Raw genomic sequence first — 6633 nt, 5'->3', positions numbered from 1 at the left:
AATTCCCTTTGAAAGGCTGAGGAATAGTTTTCGTAGACTCGATTTCATGGAAGTTCCCTAAATCCTGTTAATATATCAGCTGTAAATCGACCAGTTTTACTTTTTCATAAGTTTTTAATCACTGACTGAAAATGAATCCCTGGAACCCTTTCATCGAAAGTGAGTAGTACAAGTAGGTATCTGAACTCATACTAACTTCCAGGATTCTTTTGAAACACCTTGTAAGTTTCGATTAAAATATTGATAAAAACCAGCTCGACTTTATTTTGTAACTTATAGAGCTTCTGTTTTAATGATATATCTTTCCAATGTGGGACGTTTGAAAAAATAAAAACATCATAATTACAAGTTTCTTTGATATACAATTATGTCTTAATTTATTTTGAATTTACTATCTCCAGGTCCTCCCGCTTTGCTCACTTTACGCTGGGATTATGAAGTTCTTTATTTCTTACTAGATGCTAGATTATACAATCCTACTCAATATCTAAATATCGGTCACATTTTTTCTTTCCCTCTAATAGGTACCTAGTTGCTCACATAAATTCGTATGAAATGACCTGTTTCAGATACATGGAAGATTATGTAGATGGGAGGCATGGGAAATTGAAAAAAAAAAGTGTTGCAAATAGGCAAACGAATGAAAAGTGTTGAGTTAATGTTTAGCAAAAACTTCCAATTGGATATAATATTCCATTCCTATTCCATAATACCTACACAGTTAGCTTCAAGTTTCTCCCAATTTCAACCGAAAAAAAGTCACAATAATTTATTATCATTATTTTAATTTTAATACCCAAGTTACTAAAATGTTTGAAAACTCTAGCAAACGTTATTCCCCGCGTTCATATTCCTAAACAAATCCGCGGTTCACTCTGTGGAAAAACGAACTATAGACAAATCAATGGACATTCATGGACGTAGAGAGGAAAAGGCCAATTAGTTTTGATTTAAAAACAACATCGACACCCACTCGCAGGCCGGTGGACAAATTATGTCTCGTGATGACCCTGAACAAAATTTATCCTCTATATTAGATTTTAGAAAAATCGGGCAGAAAACAGTCATAATTATGACCATAAACATGCCTCACATCTTTATTTTTGTGAGTAGGTGGTCATATGAGATCATTGTCCAAAGGTTGTTATTTCTATTGATAAGTTTACATTATAAGCATAGCATCAGATAGTTATTATGTATTAGATTCGTACAAGTACAAGCTCAACCCATTCTTTAAAGTGGACTTTGAAAATTTTATTCCTGACAATTTTTGAATTTTTCTTTCCACACTAATCGCTTCTCAGAAGTTAGCTAGCTATTCCCTAGGCCAGTGTTTCTTAATTAGTTTGGCCCGCGGAACCCTTTTCAAAAGATGAACATCTTTGCGGAACCCTGAACTTTCAAGATTGCACCCCCACCCCCCCTTATTATAAATAAAATAATACAGCCAGCCTAGTTACTTATATGAAAATACAGCCAGCCTAGTAAGTTGGCTGAAAGGTTAGTACGTCTGCCTTTCAATCGCTAGGTCGGGGGTTCGATTCCCGCCCGGGGCGAATTTTATCCTAAACAGATAAAGTTTGTTCTCGGAACGTCTGACAGATGTAGATTTTCCGACTGATGCTATTAGTGATATTTTGTGTTTTAGCTGAACCACTGGATGTGTCAACTATCGAAGCGTTTCTGTTTCTGATAAGTTTAGTTTTCATTTAGTTGTATTAATACTTTCTTTTTTAAGATATATAAAACATCGAACAGAATACCAGAAAAGATACTCGTATACTTTATTTATATAGTCAGGATGAGACTGAAAAGTCCCAATCTACATAAAAGCCATTATTTTGCACGCTATATTCAGGTACCTAGTTACAGTTTATTCATTACCAGAATGCCTAGGTCAGAATAGTCCCTTTTCACAGACATCGCTACTGTTTGCTGTAGTAGCAATGTTTACTTTGTATGATGCTTCAATGAACATATTGACAGACTGTAGTCTAGGTAGGTATCTCTTTGTTTTTATTCAGGCTGTGGGTGAGTCAGTTCTTCTTTTCAAGAGATGTTCTTACAATTCAATACGGACGTGAGTTTTATAGCTAGGGTGGTGTTACTGGTGTTTTATTTAAAGAATGGAATTAATTATTATTATTATTACCTATTTTTGGTCCTACATTTTTCCTTTGCTACTTGACTAAGACTGATAGAATTTGGCTCGAAATTTCCTTTTAATTATCTCGAAGAAAATTGGAGTGACTACCTAAGTACCTACATTTTGATTTATTTGTTTCTTTAACCAAATTGGTATGTCTGATTGTAAAAGTTCATGAAAATGAGCAAAACAAAACTCCCTGTATCTGAGTTTATGTTCCATATCCCTCTTCCTCTATGTCTACTTCTTTCTCTTCCTCCTCCTCTTCTTCTTCTTTTTCTTCTTTCTCTTCTCCTACTATTTCTTCCTCCTCCTCTTCTTCTTCTACTTCTTCTTCTTCTTCTTCTCCTTCTACTTCTACTCCTACTTTCTTCTTCTTCTTCTTCAACTTCTTCCTCTTTCTCTTCTCCTACTATTTCTTCTTCCTCCTCCTCTTCTTTTTCTTCTTCGTTTCTTTTGTGCTCGTTTTTTGTGCATATTTCGTGTGCCCGGGGCTACAAAACAGAGGATGTATAATGCGTTTTGATTGCGAATGTTAACGTTAGAAGCGTAACTAGATTATTACGCAACGGTAAATTTCAGTCATAACTTCATTGTGCTCTCTCTCTCATTCCCTCTTTCTCTCTCCCTTCCTCTTTTTCTCTCTGTCTCTCTGTCTACCCCTGGTTCGTTTCTCTCTCTCTCTCTCTCTCTCTCTCTCTCTCTCTCCTTTACTCTCTACCTCTCTTACTGTGTTTGTTTCGCTTTTCCTTCCACTCTCTCCCTCACTCTCTCTCTCTTTCTGGATCTCCGTTTTCTCTCTCTCTTCCCTTGGTTCATTCTGTCTCTCTCTCTCTCTCTTCTTCTTTTCAAGAGATGTTCTTACAATTCAATACGGACGTGAGTTTTATAGCTAGGGTGGTGTTACTGGTGTTTTATTTAAAGAATGGAATTAATTATTATTATTATTACCTATTTTTGGTCCTACATTTTTCCTTTGCTACTTGACTAAGACTGATAGAATTTGGCTCGAAATTTCCTTTTAATTATCTCGAAGAAAATTGGAGTGACTACCTAAGTACCTACATTTTGATTTATTTGTTTCTTTAACCAAATTGGTATGTCTGATTGTAAAAGTTCATGAAAATGAGCAAAACAAAACTCCCTGTATCTGAGTTTATGTTCCATATCCCTCTTCCTCTATGTCTACTTCTTTCTCTTCCTCCTCCTCTTCTTCTTCTTCTTCTTCCTCTTTCTCTTCTCCTACTATTTCTTCTTCCTCCTCCTCTTCTTTTTCCTCTTCGTTTCTTTTATGCTCGTTTTTTGTGCATATTTCGTGTGCCCGGGGCTACAAAACAGAGGATGTATAATGCGTTTTGATTGCGAATGTTAACGTTAGAAGCGTAACTAGATTATTACGCAACGGTAAATTTCAGTCATAACTTCATTGTGCTCTCTCTCTCTCTCTCATTCCCTCTTTCTCTCTCCCTTCCTCTTTTTCTCTCTGTCTCTCCGTTTTCTCTGTCTACCCCTGGTTCGTTTTCTCTCTCTCTCTCTCCTTTACTCTCTACCTCTCTTACTGTGTTTGTTTCGCTTTTCCTTCCCCTCTCTCCCTCACTCTCTCTCTCTCTTTCTGGATCTCCGTTTTCTCTCTCTTCCCTTGGTTCGTTCTGTCTCTCTCTCCTTCCTTCTTACTGTCTTTCTTTCCCTCTGTCCCTCTTTGTGTCTTTCTCTGTTCTCTCTGTCTATCTTTTTCACTGGCTCCCTCTATCTCCTTTTCTCTTCTCTCTCTCTCTCTCTCACTTCTGTGTCTGTCTCCCTTTCTCCGTCTTTGTCTCTCATTTACATGGGGGTGTCTCCCTCGATTCCTTCAGGCAATTTTTGAGATCCGCATTGCGATTCATATACTCTAACTTAGTTTTGTCTATTCAACTCAAAATATGATACGGAAGATTAACATTTAGGGAGAGCTCTTTTTTTTAGGTACATGAGAGGTATACCTATCTTTTTTAGCCTATTTTTTTCAATACCTTGGTATGTAGGTTAGGAAGGGCACAAATTCAGCCCCAGTTAACTTGTGAGTAAATGACGAAAGAAGGAAGACAGGATAGGAGAAAGCATTCCGAGAACGAACATTATCCGTTCAGGATAAAATCCGCCCTGGGCGGGAATCGAATCCGCAGCCTAGCGCTTACAAGGCAAACGTGCTACCAACCATAGGCTGGCAGTGGAAGATTTTTAAGTGTACTGGGACGATTTTTGGGTAAAAAAAGATAATTATGTTTCAGTCTTGGTAACTAGGAGAGTTTTACCTAGTGTTCAAGACAATTTTTTTTTTATAATTATCAATATTGTTCATTGTTGACAAATAAATTACAAAGGTACGTAGCCAAAAAATGGGTAGGTAATATTATGATCAATTTTTTCCAAAATATCTCGCGGAACCCTTGCCGTCAGCTCGCGGAACCCCTAGGTTCCGCGGAACACCAATTAAGAAACACTGCCCTAGGCTATAGGCAACAGACTTCATGGAGGCTGGAGGTTACTTAATTCAATCTAAATAATGGCAAATATAGAAGCCTAGCATTTTTCAAGCTTAAAGGTTATTTTTACTGAAAAGTAGCAATCTAGTGCTGCACAATAGCTTGGTGGTAAATTGATTTCGTCACGGGTATGGTTTGTATTGCGGTTTAAATTCAGAGGTCGACCTAGGCGCAAAGTGAAATCTTTTTTAATGAAAACACTCTTTGTTTTCTTGAGATGGATGTAGGAATGGCTCTGGTGGTAGAGACTACCCTACACTATGAAGAAATGAATAGGTATGCACTCACAATAAATTTGTACAGTTCAAATGAAAGTTTTATTAGGTACCTACCTGTTTAGTTATTTGGTATTTACTATGGTAGGTATTGCTGATGTTGAACAAGAAAAATGAATAAAATATAGGCATTAACAAAATAAATAATTAATGGGTATTCGGTACCTACTTATTATTTAATTTTATTTGTTTTTTACCTAGGTACCTAGGTGCAAGTGAGAGAATACAAGAATAAATAGGTACCTACCTAATCATAACAAATCTGTAGGTAGATTCGTAAAAGCTTAACCCATGCTTTAGGAATGTTTGCACCTAAGCCTTGGAGTGGGCTTTTTCTGTATGGAGTTAAGCTGACCCAATAGGTACCTTCTAACTAAACAAATAGAGGTAAACAAAACCACAAATAGAAACAAATTGAACAAAAGAAAACTAAACAAACCTTCCTACAAGATCTTTCTACATTTTGTTTGAATCACCACTACTGTGGTACCGGGCCTCAAGAGATAAAATGGTTTGAAATTGGTATCTTATGGATTCGTATAACTACCGTAACCAAAATCGTTTTGATATGGTTTGATTGCCTAATATGCGTGACAGTAGGTAGGTACAGAGTAAATTGTCTAATTATAAAAATGGCGGAGAAACCGGAGGCCAGCGATAAAAAGTGCTTTCTGCTACTTTCTGTGTAATTCACTATTTTAACAATATAACTATTAGGAGATACCTACATTCTGATTCTATGAACGAAATTAATGTAATTGAATAAGAAGAAATTAAGACAAAAATTTCTTAGCCTTTTGTGATATAATTATCATTTTTCCGGTGTTTTTTTTTTTTTTTTTTTTTTTTTTTTACTTGAAGAGAGAAACAATAAAATTATTTGACGCGGACTGCCCAAAGTTTTAGTTACCAAACTGACACAGCATAGGTATCTATACTTCTCAGACAACATTGTCACACTTACTTAAAATGTATATAGGTAGGTACTCTGTTTATATTGCCAGAATGAGACTGAAAGCATACAAAAACTTAAGTATAGCTTTATGAAAGTCCCTTCAAGCGCCTTTTATCGTGCCTGATAGTCGCATTATGCCAAGAATCGTCGCTCATCTTTCTTCTTGAAATTGCCGTCGTGATAAAATACTCGTGATAGCATTAAGCCAAAACTTGAGCCTAAGTGCAAGTCTATGACTTGAGATACCCATAGAAGGCGAGTCATTACAAATGAATTATTTATTTTTTAACAAAACTATTAAGTACCTACCTACCTATCAGAAGCATCGTTCATTATTCGCAAGTTAGTAGTTCAAAGAAGTTTAACGGTGCTGAAAATGTAAAATTTGTTTTTGATTAAAGTTTAGGTGTAGGTAAACTACAATCGACTAAAATCGATCTATGTCTATGACTAGGATCCACATCAAGTAGGAAAGATCAAAGAATTTTGGTGGAATGATTTCTATGACTGGGATCCCCATCAAGTAGGAAAAAACAAAAAATTTTGGGGAAAAAAAAAAAAAAAAAAAAAAAAAAATAGTTAGATACCTACTAGTGAAGACGCTAAAACTCTCAGATGCTGAATAAAGTATCAACCAAAAAGTAGGTCCTATGCTATCTCACACCAGATAAAATAAAAAGAGATCATTTCATTATCACCCATTCAAATACCTATTATGTTGTTATCAGTAACAGG

Source organism: Diaphorina citri, unplaced genomic scaffold, assembly GCF_000475195.1.
Source record: "Diaphorina citri unplaced genomic scaffold, Diaci psyllid genome assembly version 1.1 scaffold44, whole genome shotgun sequence".
Taxonomy (NCBI): Eukaryota; Metazoa; Arthropoda; class Insecta; order Hemiptera; family Psyllidae; genus Diaphorina; species Diaphorina citri.
Note: the sequence above shows the minus strand (reverse complement) of the source record.